This window comes from Notamacropus eugenii, chromosome X (assembly GCF_028372415.1).
Source record: "Notamacropus eugenii isolate mMacEug1 chromosome X, mMacEug1.pri_v2, whole genome shotgun sequence".
In the NCBI taxonomy this organism is placed as follows: domain Eukaryota; kingdom Metazoa; phylum Chordata; class Mammalia; order Diprotodontia; family Macropodidae; genus Notamacropus; species Notamacropus eugenii.
Window position 1 is genome coordinate 16,264,343 of NC_092879.1, and position 17,471 is coordinate 16,281,813.

The 17,471-nt window shown below is 43.2% G+C and overlaps 1 long non-coding RNA gene across 1 annotated transcript in view; it reads left to right on the plus strand.

Annotated features, from left to right (window-relative positions):
- LOC140515578 (uncharacterized) overlaps positions 1 to 16,886 on the plus strand; it is a 385,043-nt gene extending 368,157 nt beyond the window's left edge. The window contains exon 8 of the long non-coding RNA XR_011971089.1: positions 16,837 to 16,886. This is a non-coding gene — a long non-coding RNA (uncharacterized lncRNA). The remainder of the gene's footprint in view (positions 1 to 16,836) is intronic.
- The last annotated feature ends 585 nt before the right edge of the window (positions 16,887 to 17,471 follow it).

The window sequence follows — 17,471 nt, forward strand, 5'->3', positions numbered from 1 at the left end:
TGCTCTCCCTCCTCGAGATATCTTGCAATCTTATATGGGTTCTTCACATACATTCTTATTAAACACATTTTCACACTAGTCATGTTGCATAGAAGAACAAGAACGAATGGGAGGAAAAAATGAGTAAAAACAAAATAAGACGTTACACAAGAGAAAATAGTCTGCTTCGTTCTGCGTTCTGATTGCACAGTTCTTTCTTAGGATGTGGATGGTATTTTGCCACAAGAGATCTTTGGGGATGTTTTAGGTCCATCCATTCCTGGGAAGGGCTTAGTCTCTCAGAAGCATCCCCCACAAACTGTGGCTGTTACTGTGTATAATGTTCTTCTGGTTCTGCTCATTTCACTCAGCATCAGTTCATATAAGTCTTTGCAGGTTTTTCTGGAGGTGTCCTGTTCGCGGTTCTGATAGCACAATAGCGTTCCATTATGATCAGATACCACAACTTGTTGAGCCATTCCCCAATCTATGGACATCCCCTCAATGGACAATTCTTGGTCACCACAAAAAGGGCTGTTATAAATAATTTTGTACATGTGGGACCTTTTCCCATTTTCAAGATCTCTTTGGGATACAGCCCTAGAAGGAATATTGCTGGTTCAAAGGATATATACTTTTTGGAGTCCTTTGGTCATAGTTCCAGATTGCTCTCAAGAAAGACTGGATCAGCTCACAGTTCCACCAACAATAAATTAGCGGTCCAACTCTCCCACATCTTCTCCAACATTGGTCATCTTCCTGTTTTGTCATATTAGTCAATCTGATAGCTGTGATGTGATACCTCAAAGTTGTTTAAATTTGCATCTCTCTAATCAATAGGGACTGATAGATAGCATCTTTCATATGACTACAGATAGCTTTAATTTTTTCCTCTGAAAACTGCCTGTTCATATCCTTTAATCATCTGTCAAGTGGCAAATGACGACTCAGTTCTCTACATATTTTAGAAATAAGGCCATTATCACAGGTACAAGGTGTAAAAATTCTTTACTAGTTGTCTGCTTCCCTCCTAAACTTAGTTGCACTGAGAGTGTTTGAAAAAAAAATTCAATGTAATGTAATTAAAAGTATTCATTTTGAACTTCATAAAGTTATCTATCTGTTGTTTGGTCATAAAATATTCCATTCTCCATATGTCTGGGACATACATTAGCCCTTGCCCCACTAATGTGTTTATACTATCACCCTTTGTACCTAGATCGTGGACCCATTTGGACTGTATTCTTGTGTAAGGTGTCAGGCATTGGTCTATGCCCAGTTTCTCTCACACCATTTTACAGTTTTCCCAGCAGTTTTTGTCAAACGGTGAGTTCTTATCTCAGAAGCTGGGGTTTTGGGGTTTATCAAAAGGAATAATTCTATATTCATTGTCTACTCTGTCTTGAGTACATAACCTATTCCACTGATCTACCCCACTAGCTCTTAGCGAATACCAAGTGGTTTTGCTGATTGCTGCCTTAGAATACAATTTGTGATCTGGTATGACTAGGCCACCTATCCTAGCATCAACATAAGCTATTGTCTTGGGCGGCAGCAGACCTTAAACCTGGACACATCTGATTAATCCACAAACCTTAGTACCAGTTATAACCCCAAGAGGAGTCCAGCGACCTGCCACCTCTAATCTTTCCCTCCAGGTGCTTCACTGCCTTAGTTAGGCTGGCTCGCCTGGCCCAAAGGGAGCAGTTGGTGGGGATGGTTGACTTGCCTCTTCTTCACAGGAAGTGCTTCGCCCAGGTATGACGACACTGGGTGCTGAGCCTGAAGCATGATAAGTGTTCTGGGAGAGACAAATGTATTTCGGAGTCTCTTGGGTTCCAGGTGCTAAGCTCTTTCCATCATGGTCATGGTAGGTGAGATGGTGGGGATAGTGTGACTTACCTGGTACTAGCTGCCTCCTGGCTCTCCCTCAGTGACACTGGCTGCTTCAGGGAAGAATACATGAGGGTTGGAGAATGTAAAACATCCTAATTTCCAAAAACGGAAAGGGAAAGAAACCTGCAAACTATGCATCAATGAACTTCATGCCCGATTTCTGGGAGCTATTCTAGAATGTGATTGTAGGTAAACTCTGGTGTTCAGTGGCCAAAACATAGCACCAAAGCAGCTTTGCTGCTGACCCATACGCATTGGGTGTGAGTTGGGGGAAAACACTGACTTTAATTGCTCAGAATACTTATTATGGTTTAAATTCATTGCCACTTACTCCAGGATCTTGTAGGTGAGTCAGGCTGTCTAAACATTAATTTAGATAATCAACTGTAAAAACGTTAAGATGAAGGTAATGTTACCTGGGGACACTCTCCCTATATTTTTTCTGGGAGGGGGGATATAGTAGTTGTGTCTCAAGAACGATCAGTCTTCCCGGAACCTGGAGAGGTTCTAGTCACCCCACCCTTGGCTTTGGTGACTTAGATGGCTATGTGGTGAGGGCGGCCAGCTCCCCCTTGTGGTTCAGTGAAGCAGTGACGAAGAAAGAAAGTCAGACAAGGAGTGTAAAGAACAGCTCCCATTTATTAATCTGAGGGTAGGGGTTTATATAGACTTTTCACAGGCAAGCAAGCAAGAAAGGTTATTCCCATGAGAAGATTTTTAATTTACTTTTGGCAGTGTAAATCTAGTCACCGTTTCTCACAATAGTTATCTTCAAGAATATCTGTTTCTTCACTCAAGGTCCTTGTACTCTTCACATTCTCTGGGTTCCCATGGATACAACAAAGCAAGAGGTCATGGAGAGCCATAACAAATGTTTATGAGCACAGGTTGCAAAACAGGCTACAGAGAAACTGTGCCCTGGATTTTACCTGCACTCCGTCTTGGCCCTCAACCTCTATGGGGAAATATAGACAAGAGAGGAATAAAGAGTGTCAGTACCACTCCCAGAAGAACCCTGTGTGGTGAGTCCAGTGGAGAAGCGTGCCAAGTGTCAGGCCTAGTGAGAGCAGTGTAGCACCATCACCACAAGCATCATTGGAGTTCATAGTTTTCCCTATGTGGGCCCTTCTTGTGTGATTAGCAGGGGTTCTCATTCCCCACTCCTATCCCCACCAATGGGGATCTATGTATGGGAGAGTGTGCGCTGTGCATATTATGGGGGAATGGTCTATTGCAGATTTTACTCTGCTATTTCAGTAAATGCCTTTGGTTTGAACAATTTCTGTCCTTTGATTGACTAGAGAAAAACGGGGGCTCCTGAGCTCTCATTTTGTGTCTGTGGACACACTGAGCATCTTGAAGGTAGGGCAGGTATTCCAGGGATCCTAAATGGAAGAAGAGATGTCACAGATCCCCCATGCTGTTAAATAGATGTACAGTGAACATCTAGGAAGGAGAATGGTGAAGAGAAAAATCAGTATAACTTCATGGAAAACAGGGCAAGCCAGAGTAATTTCATTTCCATTTTTTGACAGAATTGCTAAAATGGTTTTACCCAGATATCTACAAAATATTTGACTAATGATTATGGCTCTTTTATTAGAATGGTTTGGAGATGTGGCCCAGGTGATAGTGAAATTAGACATACAATTGGCTGAGGCATTGCAGTATAAGGATTCCAGGTCAACTGGAGCGGTGGTCTGTAGTGGAAAGCCTGAAGGGCTTGTCATCGACCAATTTCTGCTTCTCGTCAAGCACATTGTGAGGCAGAAGGATGATACAACAAAAACCACCAAATGGAACCTTTTCAGACAGAGTTCAAAGAAGAAAGAGGTAATAGGCCATTCATGATCTAGACAAGGACTTTTCTTTCCCTCTCCAGCTGCTAGTGCCTTTTCCCAGAATTTTTTTCATTTTAAATTTCTATATAATTTGCATATACAAAATTAATATGTTTTGTACATACAAAGACACACAGATTACCACAATCTCACAAACACAATATATATGTGTATATATATGCACACACATAATATAAATACATATGTATGTATATACACATGTACATATGTATATATGCGTATATATATGTGTGTGTATATATATATATATATATTCCATGATAGAATGTATTTTCCACACAGGATGAGATTGGTTGTTTATTTTTGTTATTTTTTTGGTATCCCTAGGGTCGAGCACAATGTCTGGTAAATACTAGGTACTCGATAAATACCTGTTGCTTAGTTGCTTCATCTTTCAGGGCAGGAAGTCTTTTCAGTCTTGATCAAATAATATCACAGACATGACTGTCTCCCTTTCCTTATGTTCCTCCTCGGCGGGGAAAATGTTATAACTGACATATAAATTGGCCGTGATATTAGGTGGCATTTCTCATATGTTGGTGGTAGAGTGACACCTAATAATCTTGAGGTCACAGATCTCCTACCCAACAGAATCTCCCATTTTCTCCACTGTCCCTCTCAAGCCGCTCTCTCCTCTCATTCATAGTCCCAAATATATTGCTCTGGTTCCCAAGGTCCCTGCTCTGTCACATTCACCTGTCTCTATTGCTCTATGTTCCCTTGGAAACAGGCACCTGGATTGTATCTCATTGCCATCCTTGACTCTTCTATGTGACTCCGTGCACAACACCAAGGCCATCCCCTCAAGGAAATCATTGACATCGGTCTTGAGGAACTTCCTCAATCCAGCTCCATTGCCCGACCCTGAAGCAAATGCTTCCCCTAGCACTTCCTGCCCTGGACTGGAGATGTGGAGGAAATCTTCCTGTTCATTCCAGTGCTCAACAAATGTTCCCCTCCAAGGAAATTTGTGCTGGGTCACAAGAGCTCAGCTGCATGGAGCTGTCCCTTCCAAAGTGCTGATCTGGCTTTGGGTTCTTATCCTCCCAATTCCTCTAATCCACCTTACTGAAAATATCCCCCTGATGTGGTTTGAGAGGTTCAGCGACCCGTCAAGGACCGAAGGGCAGGAAAGGGTCATCTGGAATGTATTCACAGATTTAAGCGTTCTTTAAGTCAAGTTGACAAAGGTTTCTTTTAATGCCAATATGGCATGCAGAGCTCCTTAAGCAACTTGAATCTTCACAGGAATGATGCGAAATCTTATATAGGAAAAGGGGTAGATTATCTGGCAGATATGCCAACTAGGTGATAGCATGCCACCTGGATCACAGGCATCATTCACCACTAGAAATAGAGGGGAGGAGGTGTTTCCTAAGGTCCCTTATTTCTGTAACAAGATAGCTTTGGGAGCTGATGTGTATAGCAAGCTGGATTGTATACAGTAACTGTGGGAATCAGTTCATGATAGTTCTGCATAATACAAGATACTTCTGTACGTACAAGGGAAATTCTACAGACTTCCACTGGGTCTTGTGACAGGGAGAGATAGTTTCCCTCACTGGGGCCCACTCATGAGCTATTGCTAGGCACATGGTGTCCTTGGGCTGGGGAGAAATCCGTCAGGGACAGTGTTTTGAGGTTGGGGAGAAATGTAATCTTCGAAGTGGGGCCCAAGCAAAAGCACCTAAGCTTACCCCATTACCCCTGCTATGGAACCCTCTCTGTTCTTCGAGGGAAGGCAGTCAGGGCCTCTCTACAGGTACAGGTGTTTCTAGTGGAAATCCTCAACTGACCTGCATGGAAAGGAATGACTAACGGACCAATCTCTCTGTACGTTAAAAATGCTTGGTGCCTTCTACTACAACAAATAGACTATTATCCCCACTTTGGCAATCAAGTTCTACCATTTCCTCATACTCCCATCTAATCCCATTTCACACTGCGTAGATCATTGTTACTGTCACTGCAAGAATTTGCATTGTGTATACACTGGCTTGAAGTATGAATCAGGAAAAATGTGACAAAACTTTCAGTTCTGGTATGATCCTAACTGGAAGGGGGAGAGTGTGTTTAGTTGCTGAATGAAATGAAATGTGATGCCATATGTAAAGCCCTTCCTACTGCTCTCATTGAATAGAGTGAAAGCTCTTGGATATGTATGATCTAAGCATGGAAGGACCAGGGTGCTTGCAGTGGGATGTGTGTGGTTTTCATAGATCCAGTCAAAGGTTCCCACAATGAGGTCCCTGATATTGCTGGCCTTCCCACTGCTTCCCCTAGACCTGTGCTGCCTAGGTGCAGAGCAGCCCAGATTCCTTTTTCCACATGTTGCTCCCATTCCAGTAGGGCTGCCATCTGCTGCACCTCTGGGATCTTTGTCATGTGTATGCATGGAGACAAAGATGAAGCATTGAACAGGGTGCTTCGGTCGTCGCAATCTCTGACATTACCGAGAAGCCCCAGTCCCGCTAGAATGGCGCAGTACAACAATGTTATGTTATGATCACACATATACAGAGTAGGTTTAATCTGTGTGTACTTTGGCCTTTGGGGATACATGATGTTACAAGTCACCTAAACCCTGACTGAAAAAATATTTATTGATGCCCTCAAGCAAACCAACTAAACCCTTTCTTGATGGAGAGGATGTTGACAGGAGAATGCTTGGGGGTAACAAAATTAGGAGGGAACTCCTGGTTAAAGACGTTCAGCAAGTCCTTCTGTTTTGGTGAGAATCCTCTCTGCTCCTGAAGGAAGTCTGCCTGGGTGAACAAGAAGTCTCTGGTGTCTCCTGAGCATGCTTAGGGAGTTTTTCCATGGGGAAGCCTACCTTGGCTGGAGCTGCACACAGCACTTGTTTTATGTGGCCATAACCACAGTAGCCCCAATACCAACTCAGATACATCCATGCCTGTAAATCTCAGTCATCCACCCTCCCTTCGAATCCTCAGCCTGCCAAATCAGGGGGAGCCTTTCCGGCTTCCCAGATCCCCTTCCAGAATATGGCCTTCTTCAATTAGCCACCCTCTTATACAGAGCTGAATGTAGAAAGGCCCTCTCCTGTTTCTGTAAAAATGGACAACAGGCTTAGAATGTACTCTTAAAAAACTGATAAGGAAACACAGTGATCAACACTTCCTTTTAAAAGCACATACGAATCAAGGTGAAAATGGACAGAAATACTTGTGGAACTGAGAGATGTAACATTTCACTAAACTGGAGTAAAAGTAAGTCAACAGAAATTAAACAGATCCTCACACCTGGATTTCTGCAGTGTAGCTGAAAGTGGTCAATCCATGGGGGAAGTCTGTAAAACAGCAAAGACCCAAGAGTGGAGTACCGATAAACTCCATGATGATGTTCCACAGAATTCATCCAACAATGTGTGTACGGAGAACCACAGAGCACACGCTCGTTATCCGGGTTTGTTTATAGAAATGCTGGGGGGTTTCTGATGGCAGTCCCACATCAGGTCGTTGTCAGCAGAAACGATAGACTGTGTTTCAGGAGCGCAGATCTAGTAATCAGCACAGACTATGGAAGGAAGGAGTAGAAACTGAACAACTCTGCACTGAAGGTGGTAAAACATTAGTACCTAATGAATACTTAGCAAGTCATGACATGAACTGGTGTCTGGAATCATGCATCTGAAGCTCAATATCTTTTAAAAGTGAACAGATGAGAAAGGTTCCTATTACACATGGAGACCTCAGGAAATCCTTGGGAATTAAAAAATAAATTGCACTGGAACTGGAACTGGAACATCGTCATGGAACAAAACTGTGCTTCCCATCTCCTAGTCATAACATTGATCCATCAGCATTCAAGAACTATGTTTTTAACAGCATAGTTAGTGTTCCTAATCTCTAAACTGCCTGGATGAAAAGCTTGTAACACATAGAGACCTAGGGGAAGACCTGAAAACTGTGTGGAAACAGCATGAAGAACATGTGATCTCCCAAATCCTTTCACCTCCCAGCATTGTCCTAAAGACGTATTCATGCAGCCCGCAGCAGATGAGTTAACATCCTAATAATCTGATTGAGTTACAAAAGACAGTAATTTTGTGCAACGATCTGAAGAACATTACACAGTAAAGAATCAATAGCGCAATAGGTAAACTCCATCAAAAAGACTGACAGATGATTGATAACGAGCATAGCAATAAATCCTTCTATGGTGCTTTATGACATAAACAAGCCCTTTGCAAACATCTCATTTGTACCTTACCACCACCTTGCTACGTGTTTGCCACAGGTATTATCACCCGGTTTTACAGATATTAAAACTGAGGTGTAGAAAATTTAAGTGGCTTGCCCATGGTCACACACTGAGTAAAGCAGAACGTCAGTCTGGGGCTTGTGCATCCAATTCCAGGTGTCTCCCCACTATGCCAGTTTACTAGTGGCAGGGCAACTGGTGTTGGAGAGAACAAAGCACCCAATCCGATATACTATTGGAAAGAAATTGACTAAGTCACCTGGTAGAGACTGAGGCAGAAAAGCAGGTGTGGCCCCTTCTTGTCCAGACTCTGGAAGGTTTATATGACATAAAGATTTAGACCAGAGTACCCACACATAAATGGCAGGGGCAGACGCGCTGCCTCCCTGAGCGCCCCCTGTTCCTCCCCAACCTGCCGGATCTTTGTCCCCTCCTGCCTGGTGAAAGGAGGCTGAGCCCCGCCCCTTCCCTCCTCTGGGGCTTGTGAGGAATTCAAGTCCCATTCCAGGCTGCTGGTTTGTAGATGCTGCTATACTTCCCGTGCTCTTTCTTCCCTTTTGTGGAGCCCAGAACAGGCTCCCTCGACCTCCTCCTTCCCCTCTTTGACTTCCCCCTTCCGCTCTTTGTCCCCCCGTTCCTCTCTTTGTCGTTGTCCTCCCAGTTTCTGTAAAGGGGCTGACCTTCCACAACCCCAAGCTGAGTTCAGCTGCACCCCTCACCCGCCTCAGCCACATCACCTCCCCACGAAAGCCTGGGAGCCTAGGAAGCCCTGGGCCCACCTCCAAATGGAGAATGCACCTGCGGCCCCCTCCCCTAGATAGATTGGGTCAACAGGGACTGAGAGAAAGGACTGGGGTGAGGGGGCTCGGCACTGCTCTGGGCCTGATGTCAGAGACTCCCCTCCCTCTCCGTTCTCGGAGGAGACTACCCCCTCCCCGCACTGACGTCACCGTGCCCGCCCCCTCCCACCCTCTATAAAGTGTAAGTCTTCTTTGTCTGGAGGAGGATGTGAGTGGGGCGAACAAGAGCAGGTCTCCGTACCCCTCACCTACGTCCCTTCCCTTTATCCTCCACACCCCACCCTCCCCTGCCTTACCCCCATCTGCCCAGCATCTTACAGACTGACTGATCGTGAGGGTCCTGCTAGCGCCTGACTGACTCTAAGTAGGTAAGTGGCCCCTCCCTGCCCGTGCCTCAGCCTCTCCCTTTCTTCTCTTTGTCTTCTCTTCCCTCTGCCCTCCCCCCACCCCAATCATTTCTTGATTGGGATCTCGCTCCCCAATTGCTTTCCCTTGCTGCCCAGAAGGATGCGGGTAAGGTTGGGTGGAAGGGCCTGACATTATCAATTAATTTGTTTATGCGTGTGTTGTGTATGGAGGTAGGATAATCCGTGTGTGTGTGTGTGTGTGTGTGTGTGTGTGTGTGTGTGTGTGTGTGTGTGTGTCCGTGTGCGTGTTGAGGGCTGAACTTGTATGTGCTTTCTCCTCCAGGCCTGCTCCTACCTGGAGCTTCCTGCCTTCCCAGGCCTTTGTCTGCAGGTGGGGGCTTGGGCTTGGTTGGCTGCAATAGAGGACAGCAAGGGAGAAGCCGTTGGGGACACGCCCTCCTCTCCTCAAGTGGAGTTTCTCATCCTTTCTTCCTCCCATCCTTGGCTTGATCTCAGGCCTGGGCAAAGAGGAGACAGAATAGGAATTCTTCTCCTCCCCTTCTCCTGGTCATCTCTTTTGTTTAGTGTTGTTTCATTGAATCCTGGATTTATTTTTGTTCTGGTTTGAAGTAGAATCTGGTGAAAGGGGTTTTTCCAGGCACTTTGTGGTTGAACAGAGAGAGGGGACTGTCCCTGATCCTGGAGATCTCTATGATTTATGGAAAGAAAAAGAGAGATGTTTTAATGTGCACTTCTCTCATCGTGAGGAATTTGGCCCATTTTGTCACAGGGTTATTGTTAGCTTGAATTTCTTCCTTTGAAAGCTTCCTGTTCCTTTGACTATTGAAGAATGCCTCTTAATCTTAAAAAATGGAATCAGTTTCTTCTATGTCTTGCCTATGCAGCAGACCTCAGAGAACGTTATTGAAAGGATGTTTTTCCTCATTTCACTGTATCCCATGTTTGTACAAAAACATTTCAACCTTATAGAAGCAGAATCATCCGTTTAACTTTCTGTGTTTCTCTCTGCTGCTGTTCTGTCATAACCTCTTCCCTTAATAGATGTGACAAGCAATTTGCTCCTTGTTCCTCTGAGTTGCAGTTGATTCCTCTTTTACACCTAATCCATGTACCTTTTAGTAGTTTAATTTGAATGGCTAACTGCTTTTCCCTTATCCCATGTGTTTTTTTACATATTGAATAATGTGTCCTCCCCTGGCCATCCTCCCTTTAACTTTTAACTCTGGATTTGTTAAGCATGATTTGATTTGATTTGATTGGCTTGCTTCTGTACTTTGCATAGCTAATCTTTTCTATTGACCACCCTTTCAATTTTTAACAAGTTCTAAATGTTTTCCGGATTGCTAGGTATTCTGCAGGGCCTGAAGACAGGAAGATGCATCTCCTTCAGTTCAATCCTGGCTGCAGAAACTTACCACCTTCATGACCCTGGGCGAGTCACAATCCTGTTTCCCTCAGTTCCTCATCTGTGCAATGAGATGCAGAAGGAAATGGAAACCACTCCAGTATCTGGTCAGGGAAAGCCAGGCAGGACTGAGCAACAGTGAAAATTGGTTTCATAATCACTGATCTATAGCAGAGTTTGAGATCTCCTTCTGATAATCTCTAACCTCACATCCCATTTTCTCCTTCCTCCCTCCAAATATCTCCCTTGAGATATTTGACCTCTTTCTAAGCATTTTTTGATGATTGCATTTTCTTCTATCACCTGGGTATCCCTGTCTTCCTGCCTCTCTTCATCCTCCAGAGTCATGTCATGTAACAAATTGTCTTTTTGTTTCAGGGACGAAAAGAAAAACAAGCCCAACTGATCAATGCATTCAGGTAAAGGTGTGCAATGGGTGACACCTGTGGACCTCTCACCTCCTGGATGGGGTAGGGTGATGCTGTCTCCTCATCATTCCTTTTCAGGCCCACTTGATCTAGAATATTTTGTTAAGGGTACTTTCGCACACGTGGCTAAAACCCATTGTTAGAGGATGGGGGTGGGAGCAGTGAGTGGGGGAGGAATATCTGAAGCTTCAGATATTTTCACACTTTTCACACTGCTGTTTTCAGTCCTAGTTCTGAAGGTGAAAAATAATTAAATTCCAATAAAATAATGGAATATTATCACACAGTAAGAAATACCTTAATGAAGTGTTTCTGACAAACTGGAGACATCCAGTATCAAGAATCATAAGCCTGTTATATGGATAAAGGTTTAGACTTGCTCTTCTCGGCTCTACAGGTCATAACCATGAGCAATAGCTGGAAATTATGAAGGGGCCAATTTAGGCCTAATATCAGGAAAACCTTCCTAAACATGAGCATTCTCCAAAAGTGTAATGGGCTCACTTGAAGAGGTGGTGGTTCCCTCTCCTTGGGAGGATTCAAGGAAAAGCTGAATGACCTTTTGTCTCTTAGACTGGAAATTCCTTTGCTATATAGTTTGGATGTGATGCCTGCTGTGATCCCTTCCAGCTCTCAAGTTTTGTGCAACTTATGTGAACCAAGGCTGTCAGGGAAATCTGAGGACAACATTTCGATTTTATAGTAATATGTTATTTTCCCCCAGTTGCCTGTAAAGGTGATTTTTAATATTCATTTAAAAAGTTTTGAGTTCCAAATTTTCTCTCTCCTTCCCTCACCTTCCCCATAAGTGAGGAAGCAATCTGGTATGGCTCCTATATGTTCAATGATAAAAGTCCTATTTCTCGATTAGTTATGTTGTAAAAGAATGTATAGAACCAAAGGCAAAAATACAGGAAAAAATACAGAAAGTGTAAAAGAGTATGCTTTGATCTTCATTTAGACTTCATCAGTTCTTTCACTGGAGGTACACACCACTTTTCGTCATAAATACTTTGGTACTGTCTTGAAGAATTGTCTTGTGGAGAACAGCTAAGTCCTTCACAGTTGATCATCATATAGTATTGCTGTTACTGTGTACACTGTTCTCCTGCTTCTAGTCCATTCATTTTCATCAATTCAGACTACAATTCCAGGTCAATCTGAAATCTGGGTGCTCATCATTTCTGATGCAACTGTAATATTGCATTCCATTGATACGTCACAGCTTCTTCAGCCATTCCCCAGACGATGTCCATCCCCTCAATTTCCAGTTTTTTCCACCAAAGAAAGTCCTGTTACAAGTATTTTTGTACAAATAGGTCCTTTCCCCCTTTTTAATCTCTTTAGGATATAGACTGAGGAGTGGTATTGAGGCATGAAGGGTATGCACCATTTCAGAGCCCTTTAGGCATATTTCTGAAATGTTCGCCAGAATAGTTTCATAAGTTCCCAACTCCACCAATAGTGCAGTACGGTGCCAATTTTTGACATCCCCTCCAACATTTATTATTTTCTTTTTTTGTAACATTAACCAGTCTCCTAGGTGTGAGCTAGCACTTCAACTTGTTTACATTTGCATTTCTCTAATCAGTACTGATGCAGAGAATTTTTTTTCCCTGTGAAGACATACAGCTTTCTTTTCTTTCATCTGAAAACTGCCATTTCATACTCTTTAACAATTAATTAATTGGGGAATAACTTGTATTCTTATCAATATAATGCAGTTCCCTGTATATGTGAAAGAGTCTTTTATCAAAGATACTTTTGTGTAAAAATGGCTTCCAGCTTTCTGCTTTCTTGCTAATGGTGGTTGCATTGGTTTTGTTTCTGCAAAACCTTTTTAAGTTAATGCAATTAAAATTATACATTTCTCTCTCATAATTTCTTATATCTCTTGTGGGATAATAAAATCTACCCTTCTGTATAGATCTGACAGGTTAAACCTATTCCTGACTCTCCCCATTAACTTATGGTATCACTTCTTATGTTTAAATCATCTGCTCATTTTGATCTTGCCTTATTGTTGTAGAGTCATGCATCCACCTTCCTGGAAGAGGACCAATGACATCAGTAGGGTGATGCCTTGAGTTACAAGAGAATTGAATGTGAGGCAAGGATGGGTAAAGTCATCTTCTCCTCCAGAGTCATGTGAGGGCAGTGACGAGACATAGGTCAGCACAACGAGATGGCACCACATACAGTGGGAGGTCTTTCCCTTTTTAAGCTAAGTTCTTTCCAAGTCTCAGTTTGCCTGAGGCAACTCCAATTTAGTGATTCAAGGAGACGTTAAAAAGAGGCAAAGATGTTCTAATTTTCCTGAACACACAAAAAAAATCAATCTGGGAGGGGAAGACCCTTAGGGTTTGTGGTCAGAACAGAATCAATTGCTATCTCCATTCACTTTTCTCCAGAATTCTATCATATATAACTTTTCTAAATTTCTAATCTCTGCTTAAGCCCTTTCTTCATCTTGTGGCAAGATTTTACTTGTGCTGAGAGGCAAGAATTGAGGATCCCCACTAGTAATTTTCTGTCAGTTTTTTCCAATATCTCATTAACTAAATAATTGATGTTATCCTATTTGTGTATACATGTATAGTATTGATATTACTTCTTTATCTCTGGTATCTTTTAGCAAGTATTTTTCATTAGATCTCTTTGTACTTTTGCTTTGTCTGAGATGTAGATTGTTATCTCTGCTTTGTTTTTTCTTACTTCAGCTGAAGCATAATATGTTCTGCTCTGACCTTTACCTTTACTTTGCATATATCTCTGCTTCAAATATGCTTCTTGTAAACGATCTACTATGGGATTATGGCTTGTAATCCACTCTGCTATCTGTTTCTTTTCTACGGGGACTTCATCCCATTCACCTCTAGAGTAATGATGACTAACTGTATTGACCCTGTTTATACTTTTCTTTCACTCTCCTAGCACCCTGTTCCTCCTCACTAGTGTTTTGATTCTGTCTATCCCCTCCCTTCTATCAAGCATCCATGTTTTCTTATCCCCTCCTTTCTTATTTCCCTACATTGTGAGATAGAACTCTATGCCCAACTGAATGTGGATGTCATTTCCTCTCTAAGTCAAGGCTGTTGAGAGGATTCAAGCAATGCCCACCTCCTCCCTTCTTTCCTTCCCCTGCAATAGGTCTTTTGCATCTTTAAATGTGATATTAGCTACTCCATTCTTCCTCTCCCTCCTAACTTCTCTCAGTGCAGTCCAACTTCTCACCCTTCGCATTTTTTGTATACTGCGTTGACATCAATTTATAGCCACACGAGTAGAGATTCACTTCTTAAGAGTTGGAAATGTCAACTGGGGCCCAGCCAAGATGGCAGAATTAAAAGCAGGGCCTCATTTGAGCTTTCCCACAAAACCCTTCAAATACCTGTCATAAAGGGCTCTAATCAAATTCTAGAGAAGAAGAACACACAAAACGAAGGAGTGAAAGAAATTTCCAGCCCAAGACCACTTGGATGGTTGAGAGGAAAGGTCTGTTTCATCAGCCTAGGAGACAACAGCACTCCAGCATGAGCCAAGTTAGCGGAGAATGAGGGCTCCAGCAAATTCAGACCAAGACGCAGGGGACTGAATCACTACCAGCTGTACTGGTTTGTGCAGTGCTTACAGTGAGGAAGAAGTGGGTTCAGATCCTGATTCTAATACTAACAGATTTAGTGACTCTGAGCAGGTCTTTTAACCTCTCCCCACCATTTTGGTACGGTTCTGGGAAAATTAAACTCAGTGTTGAGAGGGTTTCCCTTAGGCTCTCCTGTTTCAGTTCCAGAGGGAACAAACTTGTTAGGACACGCACCATCCAAGCAATGGAATTCCTTAGAGTATATGCTAACGGGAACGTGTTCGATTCCAAAGAAAGAAACAGGCTAGAACACCAGCGATGATTATATGTGTTAGGCTTAGTGGGTCTCATTGTGTTGTAGTAAGGGAATTTACTCATGAGACCAGCCCTATGGTGGCAAAGGAACAGAGTGTTGCATCCTGCACTGCCCATGGGTCAGGCCAGGCATTGTGGGAGGAGAACAAAAAGGGCCACAAGCCAGGGATGACTGGTGGTTGTTTTTATTTGTTCCAAGTTTTCCCATGGGACAGCTGAAGCTTCTCTTGCTGCTTACTTTAAAGGTAGTGTACATTCTCTAACTCCCAGACCCTTGCAAACACTGTACATAAAGTTACTTGGGGAGTTCCTAACTCAGGAAGAGCTTTTCCACAGGGTGGATGGTGAATGTAGGAGGGACTGAGCCCTTGTGGAACTTCCCTGCAATAAGAATGAGCTCTTTTCTTATCCTTCCTAGGCCTCAAGGCAGCCTCCTGGACAATGGCCTGGCAGTAGTCTTCTAGGATCTCTGACTCTTTCCATCTCAGTCGTTCACTGGTTAGAGCACTGGGCTTGGAGTTATGAAGATATGAGTTCAAATCCAGCCTTGGGCACCTATAGTTATGGCACATTGGGCAAGAGGAGGTCCAAGTATTCCAAGTCAAGCACTCTTTCATCTTTCTGCTTCCTCAGTAAGTTTTGCAAGCCATCTTAAATCTGTCTGTGACCTTACTGAGTGGTCTGGGGCACTGAGAGGTGAAGTGACTTGACTGTGGTCATGGTGCTAGCATGGAAGTGAGGGAGGACTTGAACTCTGAGCCCTTCTGACTCTAAAGCAGAGATTCTTGGGCCTCAGGGAATCCCTCTTTTCCATGCACACACAATTCAAGCATCATCTCATCCATGAAGACTTTCTTCATTCCAACTGCTAGTGGCCTGGCTCCCAGTCTGCCTTATAATTTGCCTTTATTTCTCTTTTTTCTCCATATACTTCTATGTATTTTCTGTCTCCTTAAAACCTAACCTTCTAGTAGTTAGGGACTGCACGTCTTCAGAATCTATGCCTGTGTCTTTTTTGCAGGAGGTACTTAAGAAATGCTTTTTGATTGCTATATTAAGCCAACTCTCTTTTTTGTGCCCAACATATGAGAGGAGCTGAATCTATAACTAAGGACTGAATAAATTCCTGAGTTGTGAATCTAAGCTAGAGTAAATGATAATGAATATAATCACATATTTTATAGAGTGTCATTTGTAATTTTCATTACTCATCATTTTATTATTTCAGTGATCGTATTTACTTCATGTTTTCCCTTATAGTTTAATTAGATACGTGTTGTGAGGTGTTGATCGCCTGTCAAATTCCCGTCAAACTACTTTACACTTATGCCATCTGTTTTTTGTTGTTATTCTGAGTACAGAGTTCTTGCATTGTTTAAATGGACGGTTGGGCAAGAGAGGGTGGCAGGAAGGGGATTACACACATGTGATGGGAGGGGGCCAGGAGGTGGTTGAAGGACACACGGTGGCCAGGAACCAAGAAGCCAGAGCAGGAGGATCAGACAATGGCGGGGCCAGGCACATGATGGCCTGGTGAGAATCTAGAAGAAGAAAAAGCAGGGGATAGACACATCGAGTCTGGACATGGCCACACTCAGGAAAGGACAAGCTCTTATGCATGCTCAGAAGAAAGACACCCAGTACCCAAGGATGAATGCACAGAAGACAGCCCTGCAGATGCCAGATACACAGATAAATTGACAGAGCAGCCAAAACTCTCCTCTCTCAGCACTGGCAGTCTCAAGTCAAGCACTTATCCTGAGGCTGCAGAGCTTGAAGGAATCACTCTGCACCTCCAAAGCTCCTTTCTTTCCCCTCCTCACCTCTCTATGAATGGCCCTTTAGAAACTTCACCTCACATAAAACTTTTTATTGCTGTTTCCTCTATCTGATATCACAGTATACCGCGTATCCTCCCCTCCCTCTCCTTCTCCCTGAGAGTCATGTTGTGTCACAAATGATACTTTTTGTTGTAGGAGGGAAAAGCAGTCAACTAGACTACACAGAGGAAAAGATAATTGAGGCAGAAGACACACTCTCTGACAACATTCCAGTTACTACACGCTTACTCTCTGTGGAAACACATCTACCCTCCCAACACTCAGAGGAAAAGATAATTGTGCCAGGAGACGCACTCTGAGAACATTCCAGTTACTATGGGCTTACTCTCTGGGGAAGCACATCTAACATCAGAATATTCAGTGGATGAGATGCTTATGGGTGGAGACACAAACTCTGAGAACATTTTACTTACTACAGGCTTGCTCTCTGGGGAAGCACATCTACTCTCTGAACATTCAGAGGAAAAGATACTTGTGGCAGGAGACAGTCTCTCTGAGAACATTCCAGTTACTACAGGCTTACTCTCTGGGGAAGCACATCTAACATCAGAATATTCAGTGGATGAGATGCTTATGGGTGGAGACACAAACTCTGAGAACATTCAACTTACTACAGGCTTACTCTCTGGGGAAGCACATCTACTCTCTGAACATTCAGAGGAAAAGATACTTGTGGCAGGAGACAGTCTCTCTGAGAACATTCCAGTTACTACAGGCTTACTCTCTGGGGAAGCACATCTAACATCAGAATATTCAGTGGATGAGATGCT